This window comes from Nyctereutes procyonoides, unplaced genomic scaffold (assembly GCF_905146905.1).
Source record: "Nyctereutes procyonoides isolate TBG_1078 unplaced genomic scaffold, NYPRO_anot_genome, whole genome shotgun sequence".
NCBI classification, from domain to species: domain Eukaryota; kingdom Metazoa; phylum Chordata; class Mammalia; order Carnivora; family Canidae; genus Nyctereutes; species Nyctereutes procyonoides.
Window position 1 is genome coordinate 5291277 of NW_026575131.1, and position 20565 is coordinate 5311841.

A 20565-nucleotide genomic window follows, 5' to 3' on the forward strand; every position below is an offset into this window, starting at 1 on the left:
ACTTTCCAAATTTTAATGTGCATGTGGTTTACATAGGTGGTTAAGTTAAACTTCAGATTCTAATTTTGTAGGTTTGAAGTGGGGTTCATTTCTAACAAGCTCCCAGTTGCTGCTGGTGCTATTGGTCCTTTGTAGGGCTTTAGTTTTTAGGCTGAGTGAAATGGGAAATCGTTAGAGGGTTTTGGGTGGTGGTATGACAGGATCTGATTTCCATTTTGACATCATACCTCTGGCTGCTGTTAGTAATAGGCTGATGGTGAATTGGGCAAGGGCAAAGGCAGGAACACCAGTTAGGAGGCTATTCCTGTAAACCAAGTGAGAGAAGATGGCAGTTTGCACTGTAGGGTGGCAGTGAGTGTGGTGACACATGGTCTGGTTCTGGATATATTTCTCTAGTAGAATCAACTGGTTTTGCTGATAGATTGGATGTGTGCTCTGAAAAAAAGGAAGGAGTGAAGGACAATTTGAAGGTATTTGCTCGAAGTTCCTGCAAGGACACCATTTATTCATCTGGGAAAGACTGAAAGAGTAACAAGTTTGGCAGGGAGGAACAGGAGCTCAGTTTTGGACATATACTATAGATGCCTGCTAGACTTAGTAGAGATGTTGAGTACGTAGCTGGTTTATGAATCTGGAATTTAGGAGAGAGGATCTGCTGAAGGTATATAGCTAGGTGTTACTGACAAAAACAGTATATGTAAGCCAGGAGGCTGGGTGAGGTCAATAATGGAATGAGTAGAGATAGGAGTAAGAAGAAATGAAGCAACTTAATTAACTCTGGAATGGACCAGTGGTTAGAGGTCTTTAGAAGTTAGGAAGATGGGGATCCCTGGGTGGCTCAGCGCCTGCCTTCTGCCCAGGGTGTGGTCCTGGAGTCCTGGGATCGAGTCCCGCATTGGGCTCCCTGCGTGGATCCTGCTTCTCCCTCTGCCTGTGTCTCTGCTTCTCTCTCTCATGAATAAATAAATAAATAAAATCTTAAAAAAAAAAATTTAGGAAGATGAGGAGGAACAATCAAAGGAGACTTAGTACCAGCCAGAGTAGTAGGAAGAAATCCAGGTGAGAGGGTCTACTGAAGCCAAACGAGGAAAATGGTGCTTGCTATCAACTGTGTTAAATACTAAACAATTAAGATGAGGGTTGAGAAATATCCACTTGATTTAGCAATGTGGAAGTTATTGGTAACCTTGTAAGAATGGTTTAAATGAGGCAGTGGGAGTAAAAATCTGAATTGGAGATGTTGCCTTTAAGGTTGTATTTAGGTAAAAATCTGCAACTCTTAGATAAATGTCTGGGATAGGAAAAGATTTAAGATGTTTAAGTACTCATTAGCAACTGGTTTGATTAATTGCCCATTTAATATTGGAAAATGTGTTTTGAAAACTTTAGGGTATCCTAAACCACTGATTCTTCTTGAATTTTTATTTCATGCCTTTAGGGTTTTTAAATCATCCTTAGCAGTTACGATAAAAAAGAAATATGAGGATTTTTTGGGAACCAACTGTTTTTCAGCTATTCTTCTTTCCTAAGTTACAGGGCTTAGAGACACTATAAATGCTAACTGGGTTGTCAAAGGGGACTGTGAGAACCTCCTCACACCTATCTATCCTTAGTAGAAGTGTTCAATCTTTGTAGCATCCTCAGCCTGATGATCTTGTGCAAACAACCAAAGTAGACAAGTTATACTTAGATACAACTTAGTCTTGGCATTTATGGAAGACCTTTTTTTTTTCTTCATTTGCTTATTTAAAAAATAATTATCAGATACTTTCATAGATGTTTGGTTCTGTTGTAGCTGCTGGAAATGCAGTGCATAAAGTTTCTGCCTGAAGAGATTATGTTCTAGTTGGAACGAAGTAGCAGATTGGGACCAAATCTTGGTGGTTTCAGACTAGTATTGGTTGTCTTAAGGCAGTGTGGGCATATGGGAATAACAAAGAAGTAAAATTATAGTAAATATATAACATAGAACACTGCCTCTCTTAAAAAATGACACAAATTATTATTTCCACTAGAATTTAAGCTGGATTAGTTTCCATGGATAAAGTGTATCACTTAAGATATATTCAATTGTAAGTAACAGTAACAATATCTAACAGCTGCTTAAATAGTAAAGCCTCTGAATTGTGTCCCATAAATAGAAACAAGGAAATAGGTGGGTCAGAGCTAGTTAGTAACTTGGTAAAATTAGACCCAGGTTTTGCCTCTCCTTGACTCTGTTATCCTTAGTATATTGGTTTTTCAGTTTCTCTATATAGCCTCTTGGTTGTAGGATGACTGTCTTAACTCTACGCAGTACAACTAACTGCATTCAAAAACAGGAAATGGAAGGCAAAATATTTTTCTAATGGGAAGGCTTGGCCATTTTAAATGGGGAGAAAATAATTCCCAGAAGTCTTCTAAACAGTGCTTCATGAACTTCAGGAGTGTGTGTAAGACTGACCTAGGGAACTTGTTAAAATACAAATTCCACTGACAGATTCTGAAATGTAGGTTTAGAGTCGAGCCTGGGAATTTGTATCACTAATGCTCCCATGGGATGCTGATGTTGTGAATTTGAGTAGCACCGCCATGTGATGTCTCCTTATACTTCAGTGGGGGTCGGATTGCTTGCTGCCCCTGACTCCAGGCATGTCTGGGAAAATGATTACCTGGCAAAGAGAATATGATAGCTATGGTTGGCTTCAACTAATCATGAGTCATCTCTTGAGGTTGGGCACATTACCACACTGAACAAATGTGAGTTCTGATTAATGAGGAAGAAGGGAGAAGTGGCTGTGGGCTTGACTACAAGCATCTAGCACTTTTACTATTATAAAAGTTGCAATGAAGTTGTATATAGTTAAAATTTTTATAGATATTTCCAAATTGTGCTCTTTTAAAAGTTGGAATCAATTTACATTCCTATCAGCAATCTGTGGGATACTTCTTTCCACTCCTTACAAATTAGATATGTTACCTACTTTGATCTTTGCTACTCTGATAGGTAAAAAGTGTTATCGATTTATTTATTATTATTTTTTAAAGTAGGCTCCATGCCCAGTATGGGGCCCAACACGAGGCTTGAATTCATGATCCTGAGATCAAGACCTGAGGTGATATCAAGAGTCAGATGCTTAACTGACTGAGCTACCTAGGTGTCCCACATTATAGATTTGACTTATTTTGCTTTTTCCTCACAACTATCAGTTTGTTGGTCTTTAAACCTGGTTTGCTTATTAATTTTATTATAAATCACAGTGTGATTATACAGGCTTGTAAGTTCTCCTTTTTGCCAAGCTTTATAGATCTAGATCTTAAATAATGGTATAATATGCATGCTTACTAAAAATTTTGTAAATAAGACTACAGGTGGACATCAGGCTACAGGTTGCATCAAAGATAATAAAGGCAATCTAAGCAGGGTGAAGTATAAAATTGACAGGTGTGATAGAAGTGTAGAGTCTTAATCTTTTTTTTAAAGATTTTATTTATTTATTCATGAGAGAGAGAGAGAGAGAGAGAGGCAGAGACATAGGCAGAGGGAGAAGCAGGCTCCATGCAGGGAGCCTGACTTGGGACTCGATCCCAGGTCTTCAGGATCACGCCCCAGGCCCAAAGTGGCACTAAACCACTGAGCCACTCAGGCTGCCCTAGAGTCTTAATCTTTAACAGAAATGATCTGGCCCAAAATAGTGGGTTTTTTGTTTGTTTGTTTTCTTTTTTTCATTTGAAGGCCAAACCACCATAGTCTCAGGTAGGTTAATTGTATGATGTGGCTGTGAAAAGAGGCTGTCATTGATGAATATTTATAGATGTACAGTGCTAAATTTAGATATATATGCTAAATTAAGAGAAGTAATAGTCCCTTTGTTCTTCTACTGTCAGATTATATCTGGAGTATTGTGTCCAGTTAGGGATTTTACACTTCAGAGGGACAGTGATAATCTAAATTGCCCAGATGAATGTGACTAGAATACTGAGGGCTCTAGGCACCATATCTAATGAAGAACAATTGAAGAATCAGGAGCTATTTTGCTATGGAAGATAATACTGGAAAACTTAATTATCCAAATACATTGGAAAAGTTGTTTTAAGCAAGAGGGTGCAGACTTATCATCTGTATTGCACTAGAGGACAGACAATGGGTAGAAGTTATGGTGGAGATGTATTTCATCCCACTGTGGAGACTTTTACGTAGTAAGACGTCTGATGGTGGAAGAGATAAAATTATGAGGTCTCTGTCATTAGAGATATTCAAGTATAGGCTGGATGATTGTCTTCTGGAGATATAGTTGTTCCTGTAGGAGTTTGGATTACATGGTCTTTCTTGCCCCTCCCAGCTCTTAAGATTTTCTAATCTCAAGTAGACTCTCTCCTTTGTGCTAATATTGGTAGCAATGAAAAGTCTTGTTGACTTTAGTTCCTTGATAATTAAAAAAAATGTTTTCCAACCAGCAAGAGAATACAATACCAAAAAATACAGTTTTTAAAAAGTATATAAAGTAGAAAACTAGAATACTAGATCTGTATATGGACTATTATTATGTTAATTTTTTAAATAAAAATTTTTAAGGATTTTTATTCATTTATTCATGAGAGATACACAGAGAGAGGCAGAGGGAGAAGCAGGCTCTCTTCAGGGAGCCCAATGTGGGACTCCATCCGGAACTCTGGGGTCACGTGCTGAGGCGAAGGCAGATAGATACTCAACCACTGAACCACCCAGGCATCCCTATTATTATGTTTTGGCAGCATTTCTTTAAAAAATTTTTTTGAATTATTTTTTTAATTTTTAAAAAGATTTTTATTCATTTGAGAGAAAGAAAGAGGGAAAGAGCACAAGTTGAGGAGGAGGAGAGAAGAAGAAGCAGGCTTTTTTTTTTTAATAAATTAATTTTTTTTTTAATAAATTAATTTTTATTGGTGTTCAATTTACCAACATACAGAATAACACCCAGTGCTCATCCCGTCAAGTGTCCCCCTCCGTGCCCGTCACCCATTCACCCCCACCCCCCGCCCTCCTCCCCTTCCACCACCCCTAGTTCATTTCCCAGAGTTAGAAGTCTTTATGTTCTGTGTCCCTTTCTGATATCTCCCACACATTTCTTCTCCCTTCCCTTATATTCCCCTTCACTATTATTCATATTCCCCAAATGAGTGAGAACATACACTGTTTGTCCTTCTCCGATTGACTTACTTCACTCAGCATAATACCCTCCAGTTCCATCCACGTTGAAGCAAATGGTGGGTATTTGTCGTTTCTAATGGCTGAGTAATATTCCATTGTATACATAAACCACATCTTCTTTATCCATTCATCTTTCGATGGGCACCGAGGCTCCTTCCACAGTTTGGCTATTGTGGACATGGCTGCTAGAAACATCGGGGTGCAGGTGCCCCGGCGTTTCATTGCATCTGAATCTTCGGGGTAAATCCCTAACAGTGCAATTGCTGGGTCGTAGGGCAGGTCTATTTTTAATTCTTTGAGGAACCTCCACACAGTTTTCCAGAGTGGCTGCACCAGTTCACATTCCCACCAACAGTGTAAGAGTGTTCCCTTTTCTCCGCATCCTCTCCAACATTTGTTGTTTCCTGCCTTATTAATTTTCCCCATTCTCACTGGTGTGAGGTGGTATCTCATTGTGGTTTTGATTTGTATTTCCCAGAAGCAGGCTTTCCACAGTGTAGGGAGCCCAGCATGGGGCTTGGATCCAGATCCCAGGACCCTGAGATCATGACCTAAGTCAAAGGCAGACACTTAACTGACTGAGCTGAGCTACCCAGGCACCCCTTGATCTCTTAAGGCTAGTCTGTCTGTCTCCTTCCCTCCTTCCCTCCCTCCTATTTTTCCTTCTACCCTCTGCCCCTTTCCTTTCCTGTCCCACAGTTCATTTACTGAATTGGGGTAGATGATTTAACAATGGATTGTGAGATGAGACTGGGAGAGTTCTTTGCTTTCCCTCCCAGGAGCTACAGTTATGTTATGGGTGCTTACAAATTTTCCTGAATAGCCTTCGTTGGGCAAGCTGTGGTAACTACTTGTATATGGGTCTGAAACTGGAGATTGGCACATAGATTATAGGAGTCTTAGAAATATCTTGGATTTGTAGTCAGCTCCTGAGGGCAGCTTTGTTTGAATTTTCAGGAAAGTGGCTAGTGGAACTTGCTTTTGACGACTGATAAAGCTGGGAGAAGGTTTGGCTCCACAAAAAGGCACAGCATTACTATCTGCTTTGGCTTTTCTGTTAGTAGGATGAGTAGGATGCAGCTCCATGTGGGTACCAACAGGTATGGGGCCTGCACTGTTACTCAAAAGCCTTAACCCTGGCACACACCCTTCCCCCTTCCCCTTAAGAGTAGTCTTTCAAGAGCATAATTTGGGGCATGTTCTTTTTTTTTTTTTAAGATTTTATTTATTTATTCATAAGAGACAGAGAGAGAGGCAGAGACACAGGCAGAGGGAGAAGCAGGCTCCATGCAGGCAGCCGAATGTGGGACTTGATCCCAGTTCTCCAGGATCAGGCCCTGGGCTGAAGGTGGCGCTAAACCTCTGAGCCACCCAGGGATCCCATGGGGCATGTTCTTAAGGATTGTTAGAGAGTTTATAATTTTATACTACATAATAAAAAGTAAAGGTTGCCATAGTGTAGAAGAAGACAGAGATTTGTGTTTTATTTTTGAGTGTGTTTGTTTTAAAACTAGATTTAGTTCTCTGCTACTTTATGTGTGTAGTGGGAAATTTAATCATTAAATTTTTTCATCTGCTATTGGGGACAGTATTTGTCTTTCAGAATTGCATACATGGAAATAATTTACCCCAAGGTTAGTGCCTGGCATAAACATGGCATAAAATTATTACTATTTTTTAAAGAGTATTTTTATTTTTATTTTTTTAAAAAGATTTTATTTATTTATTCATGAGAGACACAGAGAGAGGCAGAGACACAGGCAGAGGGAGAAGCAGGCTCCATGTAGGGAGCCCAGTGTGGAACTCGATCTCGGGACTGCAGGATCACGCCCTGGGCTGAAGGCAGGAGCTAAACCGCTGAGCCACCCAGGGATCCCAAGATTTTATTTTTTAAACCAATCTCTACACCCAACATGGGGCTCAAACTCACAACCCTGAGATCGAGAGTCACATGTTCCACTGACTGAACCAGCCAGGCACCTCAGGTAACATAAAATTAACATTACTTAAATTTGGGGGCCTTCTATTTATACATCTTCAGCAAGGTAAACTGGGAGATTATATCAACAAATCCATTTGTATCTTTAAGATTTATAAATATACACTGGAATTAACTATTTGTGTGTGGGTTTTTCCACACCACAACCAGTTCTCCAGTTCTGTGATACCAGTCCAACAATTTTTTTTAATAATAAATTTATTTTTTATTGGTGTTCAATTTACCAACAGTCCAACAATTTAATTCAATTCTGACACTGTTTACCTGGAGTTAAAGTGTCAGATCCTAAAGTTAAAGATCTGTTCCATAAGAGTGATTCCCCTGTAGACACCAGTTGCAGCTTTGTAAAAAACTGGGGTTTCCATTATCCCTCCTTAGATTCAATAATTTGTTGGGATGACTCACAGAACTTGGGAAAGCACTTTACCTATGTTTACAGGCTTATAAAGAATGCAACTCAGAAACAGCCAAGTGGAGAGGATGCATAGGGCAAGGTATGGGGAGCTTCCCTGCCCTCTTTGTACCTTGATGTGTTCACTCATTCAGAAGCTCTCTGAACCCTGTTGTTGAGGTATTTTTGAGAAGGTTCTGTTACCTAGGAATATTTGGTTAAATCATTGGCATTGGTAGTTAATTTATTCTCCAGCCTCTCCCTTTCCCCTATATTGGGGAGTGAGGCCTGAAAGTTTTTTTTTTTTTATTTTTTTTAAGATTTTATTTATTCATAAGAGACACAGAGAGGCAGAGGCGTAGGCAGAGGGACAAACAGGCTCAGTGCAAGGAGCCTGATGAGGGGCTCAGCACAAGGAGCAAGGAGCCTGATGAGGGACTCGATCCCAAATCGAGGAGTTGAAGGCAGACGCTCAATGCCTGAGCCATCCAGGCGTCCCAGGCCTGAAAGTTTTAATCCTCTAATCATGTGGTTTGTCCCTTTGACAACCAGTTCCCATTTTGAGCTACGTAGGGGGTCCATCTAGAGTCTCATTAGCATAAACTGCAGTGTGGTTGAAAAAGACTTATTATGAAAAACAAAAGACACTTCTATCACTCATTAAATTCCAGGGATTTTAGGAGCCCTTTGCCTGGAACAAGGGACAAAATCCAAATACAGTTGACCCTCAGACAATATGAGTATGAACTTAATGCAAGTCCGCTTAATGTATGGGGTATTTTTTTTTATAAAAACATTATAGTACTATAAATGTATTTTTTCCCTGTGATTTTCTTACTTACATTTTGTTTTCCCTAGCTTACTTTAAGAATACGTATGACAGGGATCCCTGGGTGGCGCAGCGGTTTGGCGCCTGCCTTTGGCCCAGGGCGCGATCCTGGAGACCCGGGATCGAATCCCACGTCGGGCTCCCGGTGCATGGAGCCTGCTTCTCCCTCTGCCTGTGTCTCTGCCTCTCTCTCTCTCTCTCTCTCTCTCTCTCTCTGTGTGTGTGTGTGACTATCATAAATAAATAAAAATTAAAAAAAATTTAAAAAAAAAAAAGAATACGTATGACATACAAAATATGTGTTAATCACAGTTTATGTTATTGGTAAGGCTTCCAGTCAACAGTAGGCTATTATTAGTAGTTAAGTTCTTAGGGAGTCAAAAGTTATATGCAGATTTTTGGTGTTGGCACGGGATGTTGGCGGCCCTAACCCTCTCCTTGTTCAAGGGTCAACTGTAACTAAATACTGTTTTTTAGAGCAGAGGCTAAGTTTCAGAACATTAGTATTGAATTCCCTCTAAGTCATTGATATGTTTCTTTACTGGGCTATGGTGCCACTGTTTGGATTCTTGGTAATGTAAATAATATTTATTTTGAGATCTTTAGATGAAAGGTGCTGTTGAAACAGCTATATGCCATATTCCTGAGGGGTCTTTATCAAATTCCAGTATTGTTTCTTTTCTGCCTAGACTTTTGTCCTCAGATGGCTATACTCTAATCCCGTGACAGAGCTAATTCTTTAGTCCAGTGTGACAAAAACAGGATTGTTTTTCCAACAGGAATAAGACTCGTTAAACTATTGTGTCATGGGATTTAGGTAGAGATCTTTTTAATGGTAAACAAGGACAGGAAAGATAATTCATGTGAAATTCTAAATTCTCCTACTTTAAAGTTTTTTTTTTTTCCTTTGCCTGCTTATTTTAACATGCTTTTCAGAAATGTGGACACTGTCTTGTTCTAATACAGAAATTTCCTTAGAATGTAAGCCTTAATTAATTTTTTAATACTTTTTAAAAAAGATTTATTTATTTTAGAGTGAGAGAGCACACGTGTCTGTGAGTGCAGGGGGGGGAGGAGGGGCAGAAGGAGAGAAACTCAGGAGACTACTTAACTGAGCAGGAGCCCAGTGTGGGGCTGGATCCCACAACCCTGAGATCATGACCCTGAGATTATGACCTGAGTCAAAATCAAGAGTTACACGCCCAACCAACTGAGCCACCCAGGTGCCCCAGCCTTAATATTTTAAATGTTTTTGAACATATATGGAAAGTGTCTTAGTAAACAAGAGTGGGCACTAGTTAATATAGTACCTATCAGAGTTCTTCACAGATACTGAGCACTCAATAAGTATCTTTTCTGGAAGTTAGAAGCCTTGGCTCTAACCTTTGCTTCCAGCTACCTTTGGGATCTAATTAGAGTCTCATTCTCCATTTTTAAAATTGTGAGCATCCCTTCTAGCTTTGATTCAGTGACTCAATTCATTCCAAGCCTTACTTTTAAAAATTTTAGTGTGGCCTTTAAGTCATTTTCTTGAAAACAAGCATACAGAGCCAATCACCATATAGGCTGAATTGGAAAGTGTGAAATAACCCACCCTCTGTGGCTTCAGTTATTTACATGGCCATGTTCTTTCTTTACTCTGGAAGAGTTACCTTGGGTTTTCTACTCATACTAGGATAGGACTAGACAATTATCAACTAGTAGCTTTCTTAACACCTATCCAAAGAGGATGGAAGTAGCATCATAGAATGATTATTTTTCCAGTCATATATATCCCTAAATAGTGCCATGTGCAGTATTGTTTGGGTTCAGAGGAGTATTATTTAAGCTGGTTTTTAAAAAAATTGTTTTCTTGAGATTTAGAAAATCTGGCCAGTTGACTAACCTTTGTAAAAAAACTTTCCCTGTGTTAAAGATACACCCTGTGTTAATGATACAGAGAAGATTAGTATGGCCCCTGCACAAGGATGACATATAAATTTGTGAAGTGTTCCATATTTTTAGATACTCAGGGCCTCAGCTCAGTCACTGGTATATCCTCCCCACCTTCTTGAATAAAATAATTTAAAAAGAAAAAAAATTTTTCCCTTGTGTTTTAAGCATGTCATGTTTTGACAAAGAATGTAAATATACTGTAGAAGTATGAAGTATTATGATTGTCAGATTTCTAGTCTGATTTTATTTAGAGTTTATTTATTTTTTAAAAAAGATTTTATTTCAGATAGAGAACAGGCAGTGGGGAGGAGCAGAGGGAAAGGGAGAAGCAGACTCCCTGCTGAGCAAGGGAAAGGGAGAAGCAGACTCCCTGCTGAGCAAGAAGCCATCCCAGGACCCTGGAATCATGACCAAAGCCTTAGCTAACTTTTGAAGACCACTAATTTGTATTATGGAAATTCAAAGTAGGTGAGTGTTGTAGTGGTTAGGAGGATATGATCTGTAGCCTTTATTTGGATAAATGTGGGAAAAAAACAGATAACACTGCAGGTATGAAAGATAACATGATTAAAAGCATGGATACAAATTAGTCTTATATTGTGTTTCTCTTCATTTATGAGACTAGCCTAACCCATTTGCTGACCTTTTGAACTTAGTTTTTAGATAAGAGCAGTTTGAAGTAGTAGGATGGATTTCTTCAGGTAGAGCTAAAACAGTGGGAAACCCATTTCATACATAAAAATGACCTGAAGGGGGAAGAGACTTGCATAATTGAGGACAGTTGGAAGTATCATGTTGTAATCCTCAAATAGGATGAAAATATAAAAAAAAACTTTTCCTGTCCTATTGTAAGAAGCGGTAAAAACATTGTCATTGATAAAGAGAACTATCCCAAAACATTAATTTTTTTCAGAAATTTCAAACCAAAACTTTAAAAAGTCAGTGACAGGAGCACCTGGGTGGCTCAGTGGTTGAGCATCTATCTGCCTTTGGCATAGGGTGTGATCCCAGAGTCCTGGGACTGAGTCCTGCATCAGCTCCCCAGAGGGAGCCTGCTTCCCCCTCTGCTTGTGTCTCTGCCTCTCTCTCTGTGTCTCTCATGAATAAATAAATAAAATCTTAAAAAAAAGTCCGTGACAAACCATTACTTTATATTAGTTTGCCAGTGGTTAATGTTGAATAAAACCAGTATATGAATTTTGTATGTTTATGGTAAATAATGCCAAGTGTATTGAATGTCTGATCTGGCCTGGATTTGTGAGCCCAGAATTTGTAGCAAATAGTAAAAATATAACTGTGGGCCTTTGTATCCTATTAGGAAGCAAATGAGAGATGAAGACTCTGAAGCCTAAGGTGTTTTTATTTCATTATATAAGTTTAAAAATCAGTGGGGCAAAAATCAGGGTATCAGCACTACCAGAATAGCGGGGTATCTTATTTTGATTTGCCTGTCTTGTTCTGCTGTTGATTAAGAACACGAGAGTCAATAGTGGGTGTGTTGTAGCTCTGATCTCTAATGTAGCTTCATATGAGTGACTCCTAAATCTGCATCTTCAGCCTACACTCCCTACTGGTTCCTGAAACTTAATACGTTCTCCCAAATTCATTGGCATTTTGCCATGATCTGTTTGCATTCCTGTATACCTGTTCTTCCTCTAGTTTTACTTATCTTGATTAAATGGTTCATCATTCACTTAGCCAACTAGTCCATAAAACTTGGACTTATCTTTAATTTCTTGCTGTTCCTGGGCTTTATGTTGATCAACAAATGTGTATTTACTTCTGAAATGTTTCTTTTTCATTGAGTCTTTAGAATGTACATTTGGTGACGCATTCACCCTTTCATTCTGGCACACTTATGAAACACCTAATATGTGTTAGGCACTGTACAAGGTTGGGGAGATAGGTAGGGATATAGTGGTAAATAAGATATGTGTGGCCCTTATAGAGCTTATCATTCAAGCTTTCATCATTTCCCCTGCTTCCCGTTTGAGTTATTGTGGAAGTCATTTTTTCTGGTTATAAATATAATACTTATTTTAAGAAGTGCAAGGATTATAGAAATGTATAACACTGAAAGTAGGAGACTGCTTATATTCTCATTCACCCGAGATAGTGCGGATAAAAATGTTTTTTCTCTAGGTTTTTTTAAACATATAGCCACAACTTTTCAACACATCTTTGTCTTTATGTTATTTCCTGTTTGTTTATTCTAGCTGCTATCAGAGATACTTTATTAAAAAGTAGCGTTGATTGTTAGTCTTCGGTCAAAAACACGTCTGTGTTTTTCTGTCACCTACAGAATGAAGTCTAAATACCTTAGTGTTGTGATTATAGCCCCTTTATTTTTGGTCCCCATCTACCTTTCATGTTTCTCCAGAAACTTTCCTAGAAGTGGCCCTTCTTACAAGTGTAAAATAAAAGATACCAAGTATGCTGCATTAGTGTCCCCATGCAACAAATAATTCTCTGAATAGGAGAGGCAGGGTGATAAAAGTACAGTGATAATTTATTCAGCTTTAGTCTGTGTGTTTGCCCTGTCCTACTCACTTTGGTTATACCAGAATAAAAAACTAAAGCAGTATTCTTTTTTATTTTTATTTATTTTAATTAATCTCTCTACCCATCTTGGTTCTTGAACTCATGACTCTGAGGTATGCATGTGCATACTCTACTGACTGAGCCAGCCAGGCACCCCTATAGGGTAGGGTAGAGTATTATTAAAAAATTAATGCAGAAAATTGGGTGCCTGGGTGGCTCAGACAGTTAAGCATCTACCTTCAGCTCAGGTGATGATCCCAGGGTCCTGGGATGGAGCCCAACCTCTGGTTCATGCTCAGTGGGAAGTCTGCTACTCCCTCTCCCACTCCCTCTGCGCCTGCCTCCACTTGTGCACTCTCTCTCTCATTATAAATAACATTTTTAAAAAATGCAGAAAAGTGTAAAGAAGTTGAAATAATCTGAAATTCCATCCCATAGGAATGATTACCATTAAAGTTTTTGTAAATATCTTTCCATACATGTCTCTTTGAAAATATATACACATACAGGTATATGAATATGACAATTTTAAAGTAGGATAATATATTTTTTTAAGTAGGATAATATTGTAATGCTGTTTTTCTTTTGTCTCAGACATAGGTTTGGAGACTTTTATGTCCGTAAGAGACCAGTGTTTAAAATAGTAGATTTCAAGAATGAGAACCCTGAGCTTCTAGAGCAGATGTTTTTGCTTGGGAGAGTAAGAAGCTGGTCTGACTTCTCTGACCCTCCAGATTATAGTAGATGTTGCTCCTCTGGGCTTCAGTGGCACCTTGGCTATCACATCATAACCCTTACCACAATCTGTTATTTGTCTGCCTACCTAAACCAGAGTCCCTTGTATAAAGCTCTTTGGATTTCCTTTGTCCTACTCAGTGCCTGATATCTAGTAGGCAGTTCAGTTTTGCTGATTGGATAAATGGCTGTATGAATGTCTTTGGTGAAGTAATACAGTTTGCCATGAAGAACTTGCAGCATACATTCTTTAAAACCATTCTTCTCTGTTTGCCTTGATTATTTATGTGCCAAATAACTTTTTGGTGTCAATCCAATTTACCAAGGGGATTTTACTGCTGAGCAAAGAGGGTACTGATTGTAACTTGGTTGACAGTTATAATTCTGATTATAAATTAGTTAAGATATTAGTATGGTGAGCCAGACAGATAGGTATGAGAATTTGGATAATATGAACCATGTTTCCCCAGAGTGTAATTATCACTTTAGGTAAGATAGTATGCTAATTCTAACTGGGCATAGGTATAGGAGTGGTATGGTTGAGGAAGGCTAGATTCAACTCTGACTCTGCCACTTCTTAGCTGTGAAGTCTTAGGCAAGTCCTTTAACTATTTTAGGATTTAGTTCCTTTATTCACTAAATGAATAATAGGCTGCTCAGATCTAGTTTAATGCTAAAATTTTGTAACTGAAATAAAAGCCATATTTCATCTCAGTTCATTGAGTCCAAACCTGTGCACTCATTACTTTCTCACTCTAAACATGTAAATGGTCAAAACTCAAAGCAAGAGAGTATGGTGCCTTAGAACTCTCTTAGAAAAACTACAGAATGAAGCACAAGGAAGCATCATTATAGTTTTTAGAGGGAGTGTGAACCTGAGAACTACTTCTGCATTCTTTGTATATTTTCATAACCAGTTCTAGATAGAAATAATTTTCTCTTGGGGTGCCTGGCTAGCTTATTTGGTAAAGCATGTGACTCTTGATCTCAGGGTTATAAGTTCGAGGCCCACATTGGGCATAGAATTTAAATAATTTTCTCTTTGGAGAATAAGGATATGGCATTTGGGGATGGTGAGTATGTTGATTTAACTAGGATTGGTTCTGCCCTCTTGTCTTTTCTCACTCTCAGAAGAATCTCAAGATTCAGTCTCATTGTCTATGAGGCACAAAGGTTAGATTGATGATAGAACAGAGTTGGGAGACCTGTTTTTCTTCTTGATTTTGAGATACCAAAGAAGATTGCTTTACTTCTCTATGCTTGATTCTTTTTACTAAAAGAAGATGAAAATCTGACTCTTACTACATCATATGATTTGGAATAATAAGATAATTCTGTGGAATATTATTTTTTAAACTCCTTTTTTAAATGTATAATTTCCAGTAAATGCACAAATCTAAGAGGTATACATAGCTCAGTGAATTTTTGCATATGCATATAGCTGTACATATATAAACACCAATCTGATTAAGATGTAGAATATTTCTTCCTTCAGAAAGTTTCTTTCCATTTCTAGTCAGTATCCTTTTTTAAAAATATTTTGAGTGCTTTATTATTAATTTTAAGAAGCAGATTACAAATCTTGACATCCTTTATGCTTCATCAATAATTTGAGTCTTGAACCCTATACTAAGATCTGAGCTGTAGAGAGACTAAGGTCTTTTATCTTTAGAAATAGATAATGCATAATTGTGTTAAAACGTTTTTCTAATAAAATCATAATCCAAGGTGAAGAGGAAGTAGTTTTACATTGTTAAGGTGGCAGTGTTGTTTATCAGCATTTTCTTCTCTGTGTAGACTTTTTTTTCTGGAGGTTTTGGGGTTGTTTGAAAGTAAATTTATAATGAAAGTTATATGTAGGTAGGAAGAGGAAGGTGTTTGGTCAAATGAAGGATGAGCTTGTTATTGGTCTGTAAGTTCTGTTGTTCCTCTACCTGTGCTATTGTGTAACCCTGTGAGCAAGGAAGGCCTGCTCTCATTTTTTACCTTTAATATTTATTCACTGCTTTTTTGCCCTAGACTGTGTGTGAATCTTTCCAGTTTTGTGGTGCTACTTTAATCTACACTTTATACTTAGCTATTTATTATGTAATTGTGTTTACTAATTTATGTATCTATATCTTTTGGAAGTTTTAGATTTATGGAAAAGTTAAGCAAAGATAATACAGAGTTTCTGTATAATAGGTACCCATTTCCCCTTTCTTGACATCTTATTTTATTAGCTTCGAAGTATATTTCACATACCTTGGAATTCACCCATTTAGAGTATACACGTAAGTGGTTTTTATTATATTCACAGAGTTGTACTACCATCACCAGAGTATTTGCATCACCCCAAAAGAAACTGTACACATTTAGCAGTGTTTTCCATTTTTACTCCCTGTCCTAGTTCTAGGTAACCACTTTCTCTATCCGTGGATTTGCCTATTCTAGATGTTTCATATAAGTGAACTTACATAAAATGTGGTCTTTTGTGACTAGCGTCTTTCACTTACATGAAATGTTTTCATAGTTTAGCCATTCTGTATCATGTATCAGTTCTTTTTTATTGCCAAATAATAGTTCATTTTTTGGATATGCCATATTTTATTTATTCATTTATTGGTAAATGGACATTTTGATTGATTCCCACTTTTCCTATTATGAACAATGCTGCTATGAACATTTTTGTATAAGTTTTTATATGGACTGTCAGAAAAAATATTAAATTTGAAGTGTGCTTATCAAGAAGAGGCTTTTTTCCCCCTAACAGATATGTTGGAAACAAAGACATAATCAGGCAAAATAGAGTAACTTGGGGTTTTGTATGCTTTAATCGTTCATTCTTTTCCTCAGCTTCCACAAATGCTTGTGGGTGTTGAAACATGGGAACATTAAACAAGAACATTTTTTGACCCTGAGTATTAAAAACATTTTCTTTTTATAAGAGCATATATAAAATGAGAGATTACATTAAAATGATCCTTAAAATACTGTGATTCTTTGATTTACTCAGAATTTTCATTATACCTTTGAGCTGTTAATGATTTGCTGAAATATGGAGGATGCTATTCAAAAAACTGTATTAGCATTGTAAAGCTTATCCCCATTTAGAGAGGCAGCTGTGGTAGAGTAGTTGAGAGGTTTAAATTCCAGTTCTTCTACTTGCTGGTTGTGTGACCTTCAACATGTCACTTAAGCCTCATTTTCTTTATGTGTAACATGTGAAGGACATCACAGGATTGTTGTAAGGATCAAATGAGATAATATGTTAAGGAATTTGAAACTACAATGTGATCTACAAATATGAGGTGATGCTGTAGAAAGAGGTTCTAAGTCTATAAAGAACTGTAGTTTCATTTATTGTATTTTATTTTCAGTTTACTGATTCTTCCAACTTAGTGTATATTTATGATTAGGCTCGATTGGTGATTTACTTTTCTTACCAGATTGAGAAAAAAAATTGAGTGGCAAGAACCTCCCACAAAGAAATTAAGATTGTTGTGCCCAGGGTAATGAGAAACACCTGCTGTAGCATTCCTAGCAGGAGGCAGGATGCTGCTGCCACTGCCTGTGTAGGTGCCTGGCGTTTCCTAAATTTTTTTTTTTTTTAAAGATTTATTTGAGACGGAAAGAGGGAGCACAGGGAAGGGCAGAGTGAGAAGGAGAGAGAAACTTTAGCAGACTCCTTGCTGAGCTCAAGAGTGCGAGGCAGGCTGGATCTCAAGACTCCAAGATCATGACCCGATTCGAAATCAATAGTTGGATGCCCAACCAACTGTGCCATCATGGGGCCCCAATTTTTTTACATTAATACTTTCATTGTACTTATTCTGTATGTTAACCTTAAAAAGAAAACTCAGTTATTTTACCAGCAAAAATAGGTTTATTTGGGAATAGCAGAGGATTTCAACTGCTGTTTTATAGAGGAAAGGGGGAAATTGGGAGGGCTGTTACAAACAAGTCCACTGGAGTAAAAAGTCCATAGGGAGTTCAAAGTGTAGTAGCTTTTCATTGGCTGGGTTGTCAGTCTTTCATTGTCTGGGCTTTTTTTTTTTTTTTTTTTTTTTTTTTGCTGGGGCAGGAGAAAAACCTTTCTTTCTTCTTCTGCTGGGGTAGTAAAGTAGTGGCTAAAGTAGTAATGGGGGACCCCTGGGTGGCTCAGTGGTTGAGTGTCAGCCTTTCGCCCAGGGTGTGACCCCAGGATCTCGGATCCAGTCCCACATTGGGCTCCTTGCAGGGAGCCTGCTTCTTCCTTGGCCTATGTGTCTCTGCCTCCCTCTGTGTCTCTCATGAATAAATAAATAAAATTTTAAAAAAAAATAAAGTAGTAATGGATTGGGAAGCCTGGGTGGCTCAGCAGTTGAGGGTCTGTCTGCCTTGGGCCCAGGGCGTGACCCCGAGATCTGGGATCAAGTCCCACATCGGGCTCCCTGTGGGGAGCCTGCTTCTCCCTCTGCCTGTGTTTCTGCACCTTTCTCTCTGTGTCTCTCATGAATGAATTAAAAAAAAAAAAAAGTAGTAATGGACTTACGGTACCTCTCTGTTCCTGTTGGCTCTGCAGTGGACTACCAGTGGTGGGGCACGAGAGCGCCCCCTACTGGCCTCCTGACTCCCATTTTAGTAAGGTTTCTTTTTATTAATGTTCATACATTATCAGACCCTGTTCTAAATGTTTTCCATTTAATCTTCACAATGATTCTGTGAGGGTAGATACTGTGGTAACCCATGAGGAAATTTAAGGTTAGAGAATTACTTATGGGGACGCCTGGGTGGCTCAGCGGTTGAGCGTCTGCCTTCAGCTCAGGGCGTGATCCTGGAGTCCCGGGATAGAGTCACAGATCGCGCTCCCTGCATGGAGCCTGCTTCTCCCTCTGCCTGTGTCTCTGTCTCTCTGTGTCTCTCATGAATAAATAAATAAAATCTTAAAAAAAAGAATTACTTATGATGGTTGGTCCTACAGTACTTTGAAACTTTTCCTTTTGGGTAGAGAGCTCAGGCTTACATTCTTACTACATCTTTGCGAAAAATTCTATTAGCTTTCAGTGATAGGTTACTGTAAATATTGTCTTTAATTGTTTCTAGAAATACTTTTTAGATTTTGGGGTAACTAGAGGTCCAGGAGTACTGTTTCTGGCTAACTCTGAGTTAGAAAAATTGGGAATAAATAAAAGGCGTTGGTTAGGCACACTGGTAGTATTTCCTAAGTCCCCTGCTTTGTCAATTAAAAAAAAAATCATTTATTTGAGAGAAAAAGAGAGCACACATGAGTTGGGGGGGCAGAGGGAAAGGTAGAAGCAGACTCCCTGCTGAGTGGGGAGCCCAAAAAGGGACTCTGTCCTCAGGACCTTGAGATCATGACTCAAGCCAAAGACAGACACTTAACCATTCAGCCACCCCAGGCTCCTCCCTCCCTGCTTTATCAATTTTTTACATTTTAATTTTTTTGAAATTTTGTACATTTAATATGGTATTTCTCCTTGAAAAACTGTTGCTTGTGTAAGGTGTGCCTTTTAATTAGTTAACAAGGTCTAGGATCAAAATGCAGTAACATTTAGTCCATTTGACTTTATTTTTTAGTTAACACCCACTATCAGTGTGCCATTCTTGGCCTCTATACATAGTTTTTCCATGTTTGGTGCTGACAGCCAGATATGGTTAACCAGCTAAGATTGGAGTTGCTGTGAGACTCAACTTTGCACCTCACTGTCCTTAAACTTCCTTTCCTGTAAGATTATCTTAATGACTTAGAAGTACTTCATTGCCATGTTTTGCCTTACTAGCTGCTGCTAATTTAGTGAACCAACTAGTTGAAGGGGAAAATTAGCAGATAGTTTCACTGGAGACAGGACCAAAGTTAAAATTTAATTAATTTAAGGAAAATTAGCAGATAATTTCACTGGAGACCAGAGTTAAAACTTGAAAGTCCAAAGTCCAAAACTGTAAGTTTAACTTAAGTTAAAACTTAAAACTTACAGCATAAGTTCAAAACATTGGGTTTTTTTTGGGGGGGGGGGAGGGGAAACTGCCTCTGTCTGGTCCTTGTCCTTGTCTCCTGATGACCAGTAATCAGTTCTCTATCTCTGTAGTTTTGTCATTTTGAGGATACTGTGTAAATGGAGTCATATAACCTTTTGAGATTTTTTTTCATTTACTAAGCATGATGCCCATGAGATATATTCAGCTTGTTACATGTATCATTATCATTGCTTCTCCTTTTTAATTACTGAGTAGTATTGCATGGTATGGATGTACCAGAGTTTGTTTAAACATTCACTTATTCAGGGACATTCATGTTGCCAGTTTAGGGTATTATCAATAATGCTGCTATGAACATTCATGTATAAGTTTTTGGGTGAACATATGTTTTCATTTCTCTGGGATAAATGCCAAGGAGTGACATTGCTGGGACATAAGATAACTGCATGTTTAATTTTATAAGAAACGGCCAAACTGGGCAGCCTCAGTGGCTCAGTGGTTTAGTGCCACCTTCAGCCCAGGGCGTGATATTGGATACCCAGGATCGAATCCCATGTCAGGCTCCCTGCATGGAGCCTGCTTCTCCCTGTGCCTCTGTCTCTGTCTCTCTCTCTCTCTCATGATTAAATAAATAAAATCTTTGAAGAAAAAAAAAAGAAAGAAACGGCCAAACTTTTCCATAATGGTTCTATCTTTTTACATTCCTACCAGCAGTGTAATGAGACCACTAATATGTTTTATTGGCGTTCATTCTTTTTCTTTTATAAAAATGGTAGTAGATGACCAAAATTAAAAAAAAATTGTGAGAAAAATCATAAATTGAAAGGTTTGTACATTGATACAGTTGTTTTAGCAGAATGTACAATTTGTCTCAGGAGAATAAAATCCTAGTTCTAGATTGTTTGCTTTGGCAATCTTTTGTTGACCTTGTTTGAAGAGACTAATAACTTTGAAGAGTGAGGAAGATTTGTTACTAAATTTTCATGCTAAGTTATTTGGCTGTTTTT

The 20565-nt window shown here is 38.2% G+C and overlaps 1 protein-coding gene and 1 non-coding gene across 2 annotated transcripts in view; both read left to right on the forward strand.

Annotated features, from left to right (window-relative positions):
* The window catches only part of TMCC1 (transmembrane and coiled-coil domain family 1), a 238747-nt gene that overhangs the window by 13309 nt on the left and 204873 nt on the right, over window positions 1–20565 (forward strand). The window lies entirely within an intron of this gene.
* On the forward strand, window positions 10288–10391 carry LOC129522640 (U6 spliceosomal RNA). The gene has a single exon (XR_008666940.1). It is a non-coding gene; the product is annotated as a U6 spliceosomal RNA (small nuclear RNA).